General features: G+C 46.5%; 1 long non-coding RNA gene across 1 annotated transcript in view; it reads left to right on the top strand.

The window, feature by feature from the left end:
• Positions 1-1,488: 1,488 nt before the first annotated feature.
• LOC129514268 (uncharacterized) overlaps positions 1,489-18,188 on the top strand; it is a 30,067-nt gene continuing 13,367 nt past the window's right edge. The window contains exons 1-2 of the long non-coding RNA XR_008665368.1: positions 1,489-1,746; positions 2,139-2,247. This is a non-coding gene — a long non-coding RNA (uncharacterized LOC129514268). The remainder of the gene's footprint in view (positions 1,747-2,138; positions 2,248-18,188) is intronic.

The raw sequence follows: 18,188 nt of genomic DNA, 5'->3' as shown, positions 1-18,188 counted from the left end.
GATCCACCTCTATACCCTCCTGTTGCATGAGCTAGTAATGGGATTATTGCCACCATTATTTGCTCAACCCTATTTGACTTGGGTTTCCATCACTTAGAGTCCAGTGACTTAGTCTTGACTTTACACCATGATCATTAGGAGCCTTTCAGCACAGGAATTCCAAAGCGTCATGGCTCTTGCAAGACTCTCTAAAGTAATTGGGGCTGGCTGTAGGAAACTGAGTCGTAAGACTTCCACCATAGATGCCCTCCTCTGTCAGAAGACATTCCCCACCTGCCAACGTGGTGAGGGCCTACAGACCCCGGTGCCCTATGGGGAAAAGGAAGTGGTGACCAGTCCTGTGATGCCGGGATATTAATGAGTTTGACTGTGTCACATTTCTCCAGAGCCTGCCCAGGGATTTCAGGTAATAGATGGCAGTTATGTTGTATAATCTCTTCAAACCTGAACATTTCTGAGTACTGAAATATGTCTGGACCCAACAGTTTCAGATAAGGGTTTGTGGCCTAGTGGTGCCCTCTATTTGAAACATGGAAGCCTTGACATAAAAGCGTTCCACCATTTCTGGCTTCCTTGAAGAAGTGGAAGGTCTGGCATTGTCAGGGCCATTGGCATGCACACCTGTGGAGACAGATGCCCGACTTTGAGTTATCCTGCTTCCTAGATGGGGCCCATCCACTGCTCACAACCCAGTATCAGCCGAGAGTAGGGACAAATTTGGATAATCCTCTTTGCATGGGGTGGGGAGTGGCAGTCTGCAGAGGCTCCTAAAGTCATTCCTGGCTACCTCTGCAGGACCATGGCTTGTCATCCTTCCAGGAGCTGTACAATTCTAACAGGAGCTCAACTTGTGGAGAGCTGCCTTAGTGCCAAGCTCTCTCCATGCATCAGCTCATAGCATCATCATCACAACAGTCCTGGGTGGGAGTGATTCTGTCCCCTTTCAGATGAGGAGACACAAGCTCTGTGTCTTGCTCAATGCCACACACCCTTAGGAAGTGCTGGGGCTGGTCACATCTCCTTCAAGCTTCTCTGGACCATCACCTGGGGGTCAGTCAGCAGAGGTGACTGGACTATAGGATCCCCAACCTGGTCTAGGTGTGGAGGGAGGGAGGGCAAGAGGAGAAGTAAGAGGACAAGTATCAGGAAAGCCAATGATTAGAGTAGATGGAGCATGCTAAAGGGAGAAGCTTTCAGATTATTTGGCTCAATGTTCTTGTTTTCTCTTGGGGAATGTGGGGAAGGTTCTAAGTCCACCCCCCACTGCTGGTTTGGAATAGAGAATAGGGTTATCACAGCTGTTATGGGGAAAGGATTCTGGAACCTAATAGTTAACTCTGGGCTTTGCCATTTGACACCTCCCACCCCCTGCAAACCTCATTAACTTGCTTTGCCAGAGGGAGGGGAACTGCCTGGTGCCTGGGGGTCTCAGCTCTCTCTCTCTCACTTCCAGAACAACAGGCCCACAGGGGGGAAATTTCTATCACACTTATCCTCCTTGGACTTTGGGAAGTAAAAACCCAGCCCCCCTCCCGCTGGTGTGTGGACACACTTGAGCCCGGAGGAGTGTTAAAATTCAGCCGGAGAGGCACCCAGCACTACAGAAGCCTAGATAAAGGGAAAGGATTTCAGGCAAGAGGAAAAAATAAAATAAAGAGGCAAGACTTAAAATGTCCTGTGAAATGGAGAGCATTTGGCCCTCGGCACACATGTCTGCGGGAGATGACTCAACTCCTTTATAAAGTGGTGAGTTTTGTGTGAGCACAGATGCATTTTGTTTTCCTAGGAGGAATCAATGATTAAATTATCAGAAACCAAGCTAAAAAACCAGGCTGCTTGCATATTTCCCACACCTCCCCAGTGTCTCCTGCTTATGAGGTACCGGCTTTATCTTGGAAGCTTTAGTTTAAATGTCCAACACATCTTATTAATGAAAGTAATAAGCTGTTGTTTATTATATGTCATAATGGGGAATATGACTATTTAATATAAATCTGACATTTAAATTCCACTTAGCTCTGCGATGTGGACGATATCAAGGCATAACTCTTTACCCCAGAGTAAAAACTCCCTGGGTCTGCATTTTAAAGCATTGAAGTTTTCAAAGTAATCAGGTTCCTTTTTTTTTTTTTTTCCAGAGGAACCAAATTGTGAAGACATCTGTTCTGTTATTAATTTCACATAAATCTTAAGCTCCTCAAGGCCAGAAATGAGGCTTCATTCACGTCGAATTAATGAAACATGATTGTAAGTCCCTTGCATGGAAATGCTGTCACACAATTCTGAGCCGCTTATAAGCACCCAGTAAGCTCAGAAACTGCCAGGGGACAGCCATGTGAAATCCGCCCTCCCCTCCCCCTGCCACTCGAAAACAATATCTGAAAATATCACAACACTAACTATATCCTGAAAGATTAATAGCAGATGAGCATTTCTGGGAAATGAATCAGACTTTCTCCGTAAAGGATACCGGGTAAAAGCAGATTGCACAATATAAGGCTCTTTGGATACAGTTTAATAACTCTGCAGCCCTACGTGCACCTGACAGGAGTGGGGGGGTCCTGGGGTGTCTGGCAGAGATGTCTTTTGGGAGGATGTTGAAGGCATAGGATTGAAACAGGAAACCTGGACTGGCCAAAGCATGATACACATGTGTCACGCGTGTGAGAGAATGTGTGTGTGCACGCTTATGGGTGAATGAGTGTGTGTGTGAGTGGATGATGCACATGTGTATGTATGGATATGAGTGTGAGTTTGTGTGCATGTGTGAAGATGTGTTTGTCATGGATGTGTATGAGAATGTGTGCACGGGCACCTGGGTGGCTCAGTGGTTGAGCGTCGGCCTTCAGCTCAGGGCTTGATCCCGGGGTCCTGGGATCGAGTCTCGCATCGGGTTCCCTGCATGGAGCCTGCTTCTCTCTCTGCCTGTGTCTCTGTCTCTCTCTGTGTCTCTCATGAATAAATAAATAAAATCTTTAAAAAAAAAGAGAGAGAATGTGTGCGCGAGTTTGTGTGAGTCGTGTGTGATTTTGTGCATGTGTGTGAATGTGCATGAAAGTGTGTGTGTGAACGTGTGCATTTAATGTGTGGATGTGTGAAAGAGTGTGAATGTAGAGTGTGCGTTTGTATGGACTTGCGTGTGCATATGTCTGTGATGTGTGTGTTTGTGAGTGCATGTGTGTGTGAAAGATGTGCATTTGTATGAGAGTGCCAGTTCGTGCATAGACACACACACATAGATAGACACCTCTCAGGATAGACACGAGTCAGTCAGTTGGAGACGGATCTTCAGGAGCTCAGCACAGTCTTTTGCCCGTTTGAGCTCTTCTTGAAAGGAACTTGCTTCTGGGGTTTTGAGTGTGTGGGGCATGATTTTTTGTCAAATAACCGAAATTGCCAGCAGAAAGATTGTCTGGAGGGAGGCCTGGAAAGGGGAGCCTGAGATTTCTTAATCAAACTTCCAAGTGTTATTTTTGGTCTTCCGCTGAGCTGGGACCCAAAAAAGAATCTGCATATGATATTTACATCTCGAATCTTCAGAGCCTCATTAGCTTTGATATTTATTTATTTATTTATCTGCAAAAAGGAATTTAAATCAAACGGAGAGGCACAAAAGCAAAACCTTTGAATGCAGTGCAAAATTAATTAAAACAGGCAGCCGATGGGTAGAATGGAATACAATAGAACTCAGAGAGAAGACAATGAAACTAATTAGACTCTGATGGGAAAAATCTCACTGTGTTTAGTGATCATCCATTGGTAATTAATAAGTCACAAGTATTGGTGTTAGAAGGAATCGCCAGAATTTTCTCCCTCTTATTTTCTAGAAGTTTCTTCTGTCCTTTGATGCTGATCTTTCCAAACTGAGCCAATCAAATTATCGGAGGAGGTTGCTTTTTTTTGTTTTGGAGAAAACCGTCTGGTTGATACCAGCAACTGGTTAGCCCTCACCAACAGTCCCCAAAATAACACACAGGTGGGCTGAATTTAATTGACAGCAGATAAGGACACATCCAGACACCAGAGATGTTGAACTCCAACGGTGAGCAACTCACCCAAGTGGCGGAACCAATTTGTGTATATGAACAGATACAGTCCCAGATACATTTTTGCTCCTGGACATTTTGAGGCTTTGTTTTACCATCCACGCTTTGTAGATCTGTAAAAAAACATTTCCATCCACCCAGTCAAAAAACCCTTGGCCAACAATCTAAGAGAGGCTTTTAGCTTTGTTTAGCATAAGACAGCATCAAGGGGTCTGGCTTTCTCGTCGGAGTTCTTTTGAATGAAATGATCAGTTAGTATTTATGCTTTTTGTCCTCCTGTATTTTGCAACAGCACAAACGTACAACTGTCACAGTTGAACAATTTAATGCCTAGCTCGCCTGTCACAAAGTTTTAAAGTCGGCCACATGTGTCTTTCAGCTTCTTTTAGAATCTCCTTCCTACCACCCCCTCTCTCCCGAGCACTCAAGTCTCTCAGGATGACCCTGGGTCACTGCCAGCTTAAAGAGAGTGAGCTTTGAGAAATACCTTGTAAACCTTGATTTTAAAAGATGGTTAAAATGCTAATGGTGGAATTTCAGGCTCTGTGGCAGTTCTTGATAAAAGGGATATTTTTGAGCAAGAAAATCTTTCCGACGATTCCTCAAAAGCATTCTCCTCCAATGCATAGAGTTGGCTGTGTTGAGATAAGTAAGTAAATTAAGCCAGATCTCAGCTTTCCTTTGGGTAAAAGGGAAGGAACTGAACTAGAACTGGAATGATCTTTATGATTTCTTTTTTTTTTAAGATTTTATTTATTTATTCATGAGAGACACACACACAGAGAGAGGCAGAGACACAGGCAGAGAGAGAAGCAGGCTCCCCGTGGGGAGCCCGATAAGGGACTCAATCCCAAGACTCCAGGATTCTGCTCTGGGCCAAAGGCAGAGACTTAACCACTGAGCCACCCAGGTGTCCCATCTTTATGATTTCTTAAAGTTGATGTGATTTGTGATTCTAAGACACACATCACATATGTGTGTGCCTATATATGTGTATATGTTGTGTATATGTGTATATATGTGTATATCTATCTATATCTATATCTATATTTATATCTACATCTATCTATCTATCTATCTATCTATCTATCTATCTATATATATATATATATATAGAGAGAGAAGAACTTTGCTATTTACAAAGAAAACAAAAAAACGAAAGCTCTTTCTAATAAGTAGAATATGGATTCATTCATTCTCTGTGTGTGTGTGAGATCTATAGTCCAGGTCCTGAATCAGTCAGTCTTCCACATCATTTCATTTAGCCCTTAAACAACCTTTCAAGATGGGTATTCCTAACCGGAGTGATAGTCAATCCAGGTAACGATCCAGGAACCATGACACCTGCCAACTGGAAAGGACCCCTGGCAGCACACTGGATGCCCTTGTCTGTGCCAGGTATTCGCCGTAGCAAGATGAGAAGAGGTGGAGTCTGGGGGACGTAGGGGAGGAGCCAGGGTGGTGGCAGGATGACAGTGTGTGTGTGTGTGTGTGTCTGTGTGTGTGAAGCTGTTGAACAACTGGCCTGGGAAGTGCTCTAATTTTTAAATAACCAGGATTTTTTTATCCAATGTCCCATCAGACTGATTTTCAGTCTTCCCCGTTCTGCAGAGGACAAACATGGGGAAGTGGGAGGCCAAGGAACGTCTCCAAGGTCAACCCTTAGTCACTGCCCTGAATTGGAAGCCACGTTAAGACTTTAAGACTCCAAAGTTCACGTTCTTAACCACCGTGCTGACTGTGAGGATCCCTCTAAGCTGACCTCAAAGTGTCCCAGGCTGGCCCAGCATTTCTTTGTAGGGAGAGCTTCCAGAATCTTGTTTGAGGGGTGATAGAGCTGCCAGATTTAGCAAACAAATACAGGACACAGCATTACATTTGAATTCCAGATCAACAACGATACTGTTTTTTGTATCTTATTATTATTATTTTTTTAGGATTTTTATTTATTTATTCGGTGAGAGACACACACAGAGAGAGAGAGAGAGAGAGAGAGAGAGAGGCAGAGACACAGGCAGAGGGAGAAGCAGGCTCCCTGCAGGGAGCCTGACATGGGACTTGATGCCCGGTCTCCAGGATCAGGCCCTGGGCTAAAGGCGGCACTAAACTGCTGAGCCACTGGGACTGCCCTTTTTTTAAAAAAAAAATTTTTATCTATTTACTTATTGTATATTTTTAGTGTATTGCATGGGACACAGTTACACTGAAGAACTATTCATTATTCATCAGAAATTCGAATGTAACTGGACATCTTGGATTTTATCGGGCAGTTCTAAGGGGTGAGGGCATGGCCACGGGGATGCTAAGACATGTCTGTCTGCAGAAATATTTTCTTTTCTAGAAACTCCTTCCTCCAAAGCCGATGGGTCTTGCCTGCAGTCACCTCATTCCCTGAACCTTTCTGATTCTCAAGTCAAAATGCCAGGGCAGGGGCCATTTAAGCCAATGCCCTGCCTCTCTTTGTCCTCCTTTCCACTCGGGGAGGCAGCACCCCAGGCCCAGTGGCTTGGCTTTGAAGCGGGGAACATGGTCCACCAGGCGTGTCCTCCTCTCCGAAGCACATGGAAACTATTCCCTTCCAGAAGGCCTTCATGGTTTTTCAGCTACAGTTATAATTTCTGTGGCACCCCCGCCCCAGCTCAGATGGTATTTATTAGAACACATTGCTTTTGACAAGAAAACTGCATCTTAATTAAAGGTTGGCGATCCAAAGCCTGTTTGCAGATGAGAAAAATGAAACAACCCTATGAAGCAGTCAGTGCGTCTCCTCTGTTGGTGGGAACACGGTCGTCTACACTCGGGGAGGGTCTCCAGTGTCTCAGCCACTCATCTTCATCGGAGTGTGGGGTGCGTTGCTGCGCCACGAATGGAAATGAGCCTTTGAGAGGAAGGGCTTTCAGAGCAGGGATGCTCCACGGGCTGTCTTGGATCTGAGTCACTTCCTTCTGCAGGCTGTGGCACAAACCCCACATCCCGGGGCGGGGTGGTGGGGTGGTGGTGGTTAAGGATGGCTGCTCGGGGTCCAGAAACCACTGTCCATCCAGTGGGTCTGTGTCTGGGTTCAGGTGGAAGTGGGGAGAATCTGGCTCTGCCTCACCCCTGAGCCAAGACTGGAATAAGCTGGCAGAGAGGGGCGCCTGGGTGGCTCATCAGTGAAGTGTCTGCCTTCGGCTCAGGTCATGATCTCAGGGTGCTGTGATGGAGGCCTGGGTGGGGCTCCCCCCTCAGCAGGGAGTCTGCTCGCTTCCCTCTCCTGCTGCCCCTTCCCCTGTTCCACATGGCTGGTGGAGAATAAAAATGCTCCTTCTTGGGGTGGGGCTCATTAACTTGAGTTTCACAGAGGAGAAGACCCCCGAAAGATCCATGGAGAAAATTCAGGGAGTGCATGAGCTTGCACAGGAAAAATTTGCACATACCCACACACACATTTTTTGGGGTTCGAGTTTCTGACTGAAAGTAGTATTTCCTTCAGTTCTGAAAATAGGCAACACACTACAACTGTGTCAACACTACTTGTGTGTCTTTGTCATGAATAGAAATCACAGGGGACACCTGGGTGGCTCCGCGGTTGAGCGTCTGCCTTTGGCTCAGGGTGTGATCCCAGGGTACTGGGATCAAGTCCCACATCGGGGTCCCTGCATGGAGCCTGCATCTCCCTGGGCCTGTGTCTCTGCCTCTGTGTGTGTGTGTCTTGTGAATAAATCAATAAAGTCTTTTTAAAAAAATAGAAATCACAGATATTAAATGCCACGTAATAGTTGTTATAGGATATCTTGAAACAGACTCATTATAATACTGAAATTATAACTACTAGACCCACCTCTATATCCGGTTACTTAAAAGTTAACAGGAGCACGTGGATTACTGTATCTTTTTAAATTATTTGGATAACTGTCATTCAATAGAATTTGTTTTCTTTGCAGTCCTATTTTTTATTGTATCCTTGTGAAAATGTTATTCTGTGATGAAACGTGAGGACATGAAGCTAAGTGGGATGAGCCATGCACAGAAGGACAAATACTGTGTGATTTCACTCAGATGAGGTACCGAGAGAGGTCAGATTCACGGAGGAAGAAAGCAGAATGGGGCTGGGCTGGGGGAGGAGGGACGAGGAAGTTAGTGTTCAAAGGGAACAGAGTTTCAGCTTGGGAAGACGAAAAAAGTTCTGGAGATGGATGATAGTCATGGTTTACAACAGTGCGTACTTAATGCCACTAACCCTATGCTTAAAAATGGCTGCAATGGTAAATGTTATATTACGTGCATTTTATCACAATTTTTAAAAATCCATGGGAACAATACAGATATTTTCATATCACATTTAAAATAAAAGATATGCCCTGTAAAGGGGTTCATAGGCCTCACTGGAAGCATCCATATCACAAACTAGGCTAAGACCTGCACCCCCCCCCCCCCCCCGCAATTCTAAGGGAATTGCCCTTCCTCATGCCTGCACACTATCCCATGCCTGTTTCACTCCAAGGAACATTCTTCCCTCTTCAGGGCATGGCTCAAATGGCGCTGTCCCCATGGCTTCTGTTCTGTTCCCAGGGCTCACCTGAGGACATATTCTTCATATCCCTCTAAGCACGCTACTAGGATCCCAGCTGGACCTCGCTCCGTGGCAAGAGCCCAAGGCTTTGCTCTCTGCCTCAGGAAAGGGTTATTTGGCAAGTATCAGAGAAGTGTTCAGGCTATGTTAGTACCAGACTAAGATTGCTCCTTGGTGCAACAGAGAAACTCGAGTGACTATTACTCAATGCTTTGTCCACACATCATTGATGTGCATCTCAGGAATCACGCTCCCACACTTGGTGAGACTTTCCATAATCTTAGTGAATCTATCATCCCTATGAGGTTGATATTATCAAGAACAGCATTTTGCAGATGAGGAACCAAAGATCAGAAAGGTGTACCTGGGAGCACCTGGGTGGCTCAGTGGTTGAGCGTCTGCCTTTGGTTCAGGTCATGATCCCGGGTCTTGGGATCGAGGCCCACATTGGGCTCCCCATGGGGAGCCTGCTTCTCCCTCTGCCTATGTCTCTGCCTCTCTCTCTCTGTGTCTCTTATGAATGAATAAATAAATAAATAAATAAATAAATAAATAAATAAATAAATAAATAAAATCTTTATTAAAAAAAAAAAAGGGTGTACCTCCTGACCGCAGAGATTTTCTGCATCAAATATTTTTCTGTAGTGATGTTACTCAGGAGAAGCCCAGGGCTACATTACATAAAGGTCACATTTTATTGGAGAATCTGACTTTGGACCCATCAGAGAAAGATGACGGACTAAACACAAGCAAGGATTTTCTGATCCTAGAATTGGAAAGGCCATCCAGCTGGTCCCACCTGTTTTGCAGGATTGCTGAGGCCATAGTTTTCTGGTGCCAGTGTGAGTGACTTTCGGTTTCTTCAGCCTGAATTCTGGTGATGGAGGGGACGAGAGAGGGGGTCTGGGTTTGGGACATGTCCTCCTTTTCAGGATCCATGGCACCTCCTGAATGGACACCAAAAACAGCAATCATAATCACTCTGCTAAACCCCTGATGTGGATTATGTCAATGATTTCAGAACTTCCATCACTTGTGGCTCTCTTTATAAATTTGGCCATATCTGAGTGTCACTGAAACTTACCTACTTAGTGATATTCCCCCTCTTTAAATGGACCTGCTTTGAAGACCTAGATCTATTTATTTACAAAGCAAATTCCATATCACTCCTATAAATAGACGTGTAGTTAGGAACCATACAAATCGCTTTAATCAAAAGAAAATAGTTCTTAAATTCTACCTTTGTATTGCCACCTGGAATAGATTCAAGGCCAAAGTATACTCCCTTTTTTGTTAAAACAGGAAGGAAACAACAAAAATACTCAGTATCTGTTAGGTATTTTTTTTTTTATCTGTTAGGTATTAAAGACACAGTGCCATCCAATAGACATTTGTGTGATGTAATTAAGAGGGTCCAAAGGGAGTTTATTTTTTTTAAAATTTATTTATGATAGTCACACAGAGAGAGAGAGAGGCAGAGACATAGGCAGAGGGAGAAGCAGGCTCCATGCACCGGGAGCCCGACGTGGGATTCGATCCTGGGTCTCCAGGATTGCGCCCTGGGCCAAAGGCAGGCGCTAAACCGCGGCGCCACCCAGGGATCCCTAAAGGGAGTTTAAAAAGACATAATGGGGGCTGGCCTGGGTGACTCAATTGGTTAAGTATCCGACTTAATTTCAGCTCAGGTCATGATCTCAGGGTCGTGAGTTCAGGCCCTGCTTTGGGCTCCTAGCTGGGTGTGAAGCCTATTTAAAAAAAAAAAAAAAGACATAATGTATCCACCGTGTGAATCAATGTTATTTAATGACCTATCACCTAAAATCATTTCAGGTACCATGTGTGGTCTCTGTAAGCTTCCAAACACTCCATTACTCAGGTTCATCCTTGCACCAACCCTAAGCTGGTGTACTGGTTACTAGTTAGCACTACTCCACTTGATGGGTACAGAGAGGCTGCTCCACTAGCCTGAGGTGGCACAGCCAACCGGTGCTCTCTCCCCCAGGCTGCTGAGCTCCAGAGTGGAGTTCTGTGTCAGAGCTACACCTGCCCCTGGGATTTTGTGGTGTTCTGTGAATCCCCAGGAGCTGCCAAGGCCAGGTGTCCATCCAGCCACAAAGTCCCCTTGGTGACACCAGCTCCAGGCTTGCAGCCTCACATTCCTGTGATAGCAGTGTGCACCCAGCAGCCCCGGGACTGCTCAGACATGGCACATGAAGATGACATTGATGCGGGAATGGAGGAGTGGACAGGAGGGGAAGGACACGGAGGCAGGGGATGGAGAAAAGGAGAGCGGCCTCAAGTCTCCATCTGGAAAATGGGTATACTAAAAGCGACTTTGAGGGATAGGTGACTGTCGATTTGAGCACATAGTAGGGGCTTCCCTCCCGCTCCGCTCCTCTCTCTCTTGTCTCATACACCCCCTGCCCACACGTACGTGTGTATTATTTAGAGTGAAAATAGGGAGTTTGTAGCCAGGGTCTGCGCTGACATGAGAATCAACGGGACATGCAGGACAAGCAAGGCCCAGTCAGCCAGAGTCCCTTTGAGCTTCAAGGCAACTTTATCAGAAACTGGAGCAAGGGGTCCCTCGGGAGGTGTCCTCTGGCATGAACCAGGAATCCCTCCCAGCTGAACAGCCTGCCATCCCCCCATTAGAAGCCAAGTGTGGCATTGCCCCTTCTTCTGCGGGTTCCCGAGGGAGATGCAGGCGCCCACCGGAAAGCAGAGATGCGGGTTTCAGGTGTTTTTTTCCAACAGTTCCCCTCAGGAATGAGGGGACCCCCCCAAAGAGAGGGGAGGAGGGGGGGGACAGGACCCAGCAAAGGTAGAGATGTGTCTCCCTCAACACGGGCTGAGCGGCACTCGGGCGTCACTGTGCCTAAGACGGGGAGGACAGGCCAAAGGCATCTGTCCCCTCCACGCTGGCCTCTTGTCTGCTGTGGGCGGGAATGCTGGGCCTGACAAGAAGGCCAGGTTACACCCCAGCGAGGCCTGCTGCTCATCGCGGGCCCACCACTCCCTGGGCTCCCTGGAGCCCAGCACATCTGGCAACCTGGTGGGCTTTCCTTTTGGGACCAAGGAACCTCACACGCAGCGGTGCGGGGGTGCAGAGCCAGGGTAGAACAAGGGGGGCTGGGAGTGGGGGTTCTAACCAGCTCTGGGGGCCTCGGAAGCCTGTCTCTCTCTGGGCCTCAGTTTCCCCAAACTGTAGAATTGTGGCGTAGAGTCCAACCTCTCTGAGGTTTCAGAGCGCTTCTCATTCTTAAAATTAAAACAAAAGACAATGCTCTGGACGCTGCTCTCAGGTGAAACTACAGATGCACATGGAATGCCCAGAGAAATACTCGTGAAGATTATTGCCTGCTGAAGCCCCATCTCCCGCAAAGCCAAATACCCCAATCTTAAGAAAAATCCAATTCAATGACAGAATCTTAATTCTCAGCCAAGGAGTAATGCGGACTTAAGGGTCATATTTATTTGGTCTGAATTAAATGCGCTTAGTCTGAGCCTGCACATCAGAGCTCAGACACTGGTGGCCTTCTTTGTTTTGTACCGTAGGATTAAAAAAAAAAAAAACAACTGAGCAAACATTTTAATAACAAAAGATTTCACATGAAAATGCCAATATCTGACGCCTCTAGGAAAATCCAGATCTGGCTACCATCAGCTGGAGCTGAGCGGGAGAGTGCCAGCTGTGGTGGCCATAGCGTGCTCATCCTGTCCCTGCCAGGTGACATATTGGTGTTGGAGTTTGAGGCTCTGGTTTATAGGGAGAAGGTCTGGATGTTCAATGCACAAAGGGGGACCTTTGTCACCTCCTTCTGTGGGTGACAGAGACACAGCCATGGGCCTGCTCTGCCTTGAAATGATTAGCCTGCCAGCCGCAGCCCAGAGCCAGCCTTGCGTGCGCACCCCCCTCCGCACTAGTTGGCCAAGAAGGAGGCCCTGTGTGTGGCTGTCGGAGCCCTTCGGAAGCGAGTGTCAGCCTGCTGAGGGCTGGGGCCCATATGCGGCCCAGAAACAGCCCAACCTCCCATTCGATCTGGGTTTCCTGCTCAGCCTCTGTAGCACCTACTGCCAACTGGTGGCTTTTCATTTCTTCTGCCCTGGGCCTTTTTCCAACATGCGAAATTGCTTTCTCTTTCTCTCTGCAGGGTGGGTTCTGTGCTTGGTGGCAGAGTTCTCCGGGTTGAGGCTTTTGCAAAATGACTTTCTGGGTTGAGGCTTTTGCAAAAGTGACTTTTCGGAAAGGCTTTTCTCTGTTTAACTTTCAAAACCTCACCTGTCCCACAGTTTTAATTCTCTAGCCTTGTCTCCCCAGTTTGTTGTGTCCCAGGAGGGAGGGGGGCCCGACAGCCAGAGAAACCTTCCCCAGAGACTGCTTGAGCCTCGCCTTGGGTTCACAGCTGAATGCAGCAGGTAGATCACACAAGGAAGCTAGAGGGGCCTGTCCTGAGGCAGGACAGTGCCAGGCATGTTCGGGGCTGGGAAGGCAGGCAGCAGGAGCAGAAGGTGCCTGGGAGCGTCTGTTTTAGGGACGGTGAGGAATTGAAGGGTAGGCAGGGCCAGAACCAAGGGCCTAGGACACCCTGCTCTACTGTGGCCAGAGGTCCATGGGAGCCACTGCAGGTTTAAAGCCACAAATGATGCTGTGAGATCTAGGTTTTGGAAATAGCAATGTACTGACTGGAAGAGAGGCAGGAGGAACAGAGAGAAAGCAACAGCAAGGGTCCATGCAGCAGACAAAGGCTGAACAGCAGGGTGCTGGTGTGACTCCAGGTCTCCCAGATGGGGGGTGGGAAGGGCACTGGTGTTGACTCCAGGTCTCCTGGGTGGGGGGTGGGGCGGGCGGGAATTGAGGACGGGGCGGGGGCGGGGGCTTGTGAGGGATGCTTCTTGGGATGGGGAGATATTAGGCAGACCTAATCTGGGCTCCAGGGCATCGGTGACTCCAGGAAGACAAAGCTCAAGGTTGGGGCTGGTGAGGGAGAGACCAATGAGTCTAGTTTTGTGGATAAGTGATTAATATGCAAAAGAGAGCTGCGTTTTTCGGGTTTGTGATATCAATTTGCCCAGTCTACAACCTGTTTATGGATATGCATGCGTGCTTTTTTTGAACTCATAAAAGATCTTGGGAATCAAGGGAAAGTCATTTGCTTTCTGCTTGCTCCCATGAGAATCACATTCAACCTGGTTAAAATGTGACCTCTTCCAGGCGGAGCTGCGGGCTTTCCCCTTGTGCCCCTGGGTTCTTATCTTATGGCGGCGCTTATCTCGTGGACCTAGAGCTCACAGTTCTTGTCTCTATCTCGATGATAAGTGCATTGATTTCATCTTTGAGTTCACCATCTGGGGGGCACCTGGGAGGCTCAGTGGTTGAGGGTTTGCCTTTGGCTCAGGTCGTGATCCTGAGGTCCTGGGACCAAGTCCCACATTGGGCTCCCCATGGAGAGGCTGCTTCTCTCTCTGCCTATGTCTCTGCCTCTCTCTCTGTGTCTCTCATGAATAGATAAATAAAGTCTTAAAAAAATTCACCATCTGGCACAGTGTTTAATATATAGAAAACAGTCACTAAAAGTTGAAGAAAGATTAAATGATGCTTTCTTATGTTCTTCTTATGGCTTTAGATTCAAGGCACAGAGAAACCCAAGTGTTTGTCCTAGGTCACACAATGGTCTTAGGCCAGATCCTGAGGGACTTTTTTTCTCCAGCTTTGCCTTTCACATTTTACAAAGCATGTATTTGCCCTACACAGGTGTTTATAAGTTAGAACCCATATAGAAATTGAGAGACTTCATGCTAAGTCTGAATTTCTTGATTCTTTTGATAAATCAGATCTGGAGACATTGGACGGTCTCTTCTCTGTTTACCACACTCCCCACCATTCCCCAAGATGACCCCAGCATTAGGGTGGGAGGACCTGCATTCTTCTTTTGACATTATTATATAGTCATGGCTTTAATACACGTGGAAGCAAAATGAAGCTAGAGCAGACCTGATGGTTTGGAGAAAGAGACAGGATATATTACTTTAGTGGAAGTAAAGACTATGTGCTAGCTTTAAGGTACAAATAACCTCCTCCTTCACTCACTTTCACTGTGACTCTTGTGCCCAAGGATCCAGGCACCAAGGCCATCCCACAGAGGCAATAGGGTGCAGTGGTTGGGAGCATGGCTTTTCCAGTGACCTGGGGCAAGTTCCTCAAACTCTTTCTGTCTCTGTTTCATCATCTGCAAAATGAGGTCACGATGGTAACCATACCTATTCTGTAGGTGGTTGCGAGACTATAAGGCAACAAGTGTAATGAGCTCAGAACAGCCCATGCTATCTGATAAACACATATGAGAAAGGAGAAATCCTTGTCATGATGGTGAGTGGCAACTCACTGACTTATTCACTTATCAGTTAAATCGTTTGATCAGCATTGATTGATGTCCTTAGAAGATAGATGCCCTTGAAAAATGCCAGGCTGTGAAAATTAACTCTAACTCAGTGGTTCTCAATCATGATGGGCATGGAATGGTCTGGAAAACCATGGTAAAATTCTGATTCTGGGGTCCACCCAAGACCAAACACTAGACCCTCTGTAGGCAAAGTCTGTGGCCCCCATAATGATGAATTATGTCAAGTTGTGGTCAGGATGGGGCACAGTGCTCAAGCTAAGACTAGGTGCGCATGATCCTGACAGTGACTACCTTCTTAAATTTTGCACCCTGGTGTGCCTCATTGGCTTGACCTAGTTTCTGTCCCCTCTCAAACTTCTGGAATAGACATTCCACAAAAGCAAGGATTTTTTGGTTTATTTTCCCCCCCTTTCTGTGTCTCCAGTACCCAGAACAGCAGTGAACATATAGAATGCCCTTGATAAATGAATGATTGAATGAAGGGACCTATCCTCCTAAAGTTTAGGCTAGAGCTTCCTCTGCTGGACACAGCTGCTTCTGCTCTGCACAAACCAAAGGTGTGTAGTCCTAGATGTCACATGGTCAATGGTGCCAGAGGGGACCTTGGAGGTCAGCTGGGATGGTTTTTCCCAAGCCCAAGGCATTTGAGTCTCTCTATCAAGATGTTTGCCTTATCTACATCCCTCTTGAACTATTTATCATTTCTATTATCGAAGTATACTTTTGTCTGACAAGGAAACCTTTAAAAAAAATGAGTCCTGTAAAGGAAAAACTATTATCACTTGCCATAAATAGGTAACTGTAAAAATAAATACAAAGGAAAGAAATCATGTTGTTACCTTTAGCTGAATGCCATGCCTGAGGAGGAATGGGAGCCTGAGGCCTCCCCTCTTATAATTATGAAAAGAGGTTTAGAAACAGAAGGGTGGTGTTAAAGTACCTTTGGACTGAGACTTTTTCTTATAGGGACTCAGACAGCCCGAAGGATAGTTCAAACTGATCCCTTTCTCTCTCTGTGCATCAATATGATTTATTGCCGTAGTCATGTTTATCACCCAGTCCCATCCAGATGGTACCCAACCATCATCGTACGCATCCCACTGGGAAAACCCACAACTGGTCAAAGCCTCTCATGTTTACAAGACTCATGCCCCAAAGGAGAAGGGTTTCCCCAAGGTCACATTCACTTCTTCATCCATACATTTGTTTGATGTCTATCCATGGGACACCTCCTATATGCCCGGCGCTGTGAACCAGATGGGCCAAATCCCATCGTCATGGAGCTACCATCTTAGAGACTGTATTTCAGGTACCCTGACTCCCCATCTAGTGCTCCTTCCCTGCCCCTTCCCATCCAGTAGAAGGTGTTTTCATGGTTCCTGTCCACTGCCTGCCTGCATCGGTGCCTTGGGCCCTTGGTGTTATATTAACATCTTTTCATTTTAATCAAACAACTACATTTTCACCCCCTCCTGGGTTCCCCGTCCCTCCGGCACGCACTTCAAGAATGCTGCTAATTTCAGCGTCTGGCTTCCAGACCCAGACGTTAAAATGACTACCTTTCATCTCAAGTTCGTAACATAGAAAACCTCCAATATTGGGAACAGATAGCCTCGAAGGTGGGTTCATATCTCTCAGCAAGATTGCTGTAACTTTACTCTCCTGTGCCCGATCAAGGCTTTTCTCTCTGCCTCGTAGGTATTTTAATACAAATGTTCCTTTCATTTGACTGATTGAAGGTCTCCAACCTGCAATAAATGAAACATCTGATCCCCTTGAATCCAAATCACTTTTTCTTTGATTTTCTTTTACTTCTATTTCTTCATCCTTTGTTCTGCAGCTCGAGTCAAATTTCCCTTTAGAAATTGAAAGAATGTGTGTGGGTTTTTCCTGCCTTTTTTTTTTTTTTTTAAACCAGGCTCTAGTGCAATGCTGGCTTGTGGACTAGAATATTAAGGTCGAGTTCAATGGCTGACTGTCTCCAGCAATATGCTTTGCGTGTCATTGTCCTGCCCACCCCATCCAGCCCCCCAGTTTTAGGCAATGGGTATACAAATTAGCCTCTGTCTACAAGTCACAGACTCTGGCTTTCTGAGTCACCCTGGGGCTTGAGAGAAAATAAGGCTAAAGATTTTTTTCCCTCCCACTAAAGGAGTTAAGATATCCATGTACAAAGCCCTACATATTGGCATTTGGCCGTGGAGGTGAGCATTTAATTGCCTCTATAATGACTTATACCTTCTGCATGATATTGGGTCCCCAGTTTCAGGTAACGAGCTGCTGGAGACTGTCAGTCTCTGGAATGACTGGCTCATCCATATTCGCAACTTCAAATGGTGAGCAGTAGTCTTTCAGGAGCCAGCGGAGCCCTCTGTGTGTTCAATTCCCTGTTTGTGCCCTGTGTCTATACTTAGCTAGGATGTTTTTCCATCCAGTGGTCTTGCCTTGGCATCGGTGGAGACTTAAGGGGAAGGTATTGTGGGTACCAGTGCTGCTTCTTATGTCCTAGTAAATCTGCCTTTCTCCCTGAACTGGTAAAATAAAAAGGTTTATTGCATAGGGATGATCGATGGGTAACCAGGGGGGAATCCCAAGGAACATTCTGTTGAGCTCCTTACCCTTTGACCTACTGCTGTCTGGGGCCAGTGAGCCTTCCTGAACCTGTGTAGTCTGTCAGGCTTCAAGAGACTCTCTATGCTGATGATCTGTGTTTAATCCCTGCCTCTTGTTTACCTACCCACGGTTGGTAGGCATCAAGATGGCCCACAAAGATCTCAACTTCTGATATTCATACTCTTGCTTAGTCCTCTCCTGCTTTGAACCAAGGTAGGGCTGTGTGACAAAAAAAAAAAAAAAAAGGCAGAAGTAGTGGTGTATATCGACTAAGAATGGGCCATAAAAGACTGGTTTCCATCTTGGGTGCTGTCTCTTGCTCGGGGGAAGCTGCTAGGTTGCTAGAGGGCTTTGGAGAGACCCACCCTGCAAAGAACTGAAGCCTCCAACTGACAGGCAGTGAGACGCGAATAACCATGTGAATGAATCTTGAAGTGGGCACCCCATCCCCAGCTGAGACTTCAGAAGACAGCAGCCCCGGCTGTGTGTGAGAGCCTTTTGAGAGACCCAGAGCCACTCAGCCTAGCTGCCTGTGGATCCTGACCCTTAGAAACCACATGAGACAACACATGC

Source organism: Nyctereutes procyonoides, unplaced genomic scaffold (assembly GCF_905146905.1).
Source record: "Nyctereutes procyonoides isolate TBG_1078 unplaced genomic scaffold, NYPRO_anot_genome, whole genome shotgun sequence".
Classification (NCBI taxonomy): domain Eukaryota; kingdom Metazoa; phylum Chordata; class Mammalia; order Carnivora; family Canidae; genus Nyctereutes; species Nyctereutes procyonoides.
This window is presented reverse-complemented; position numbering and strand designations above follow the sequence as displayed.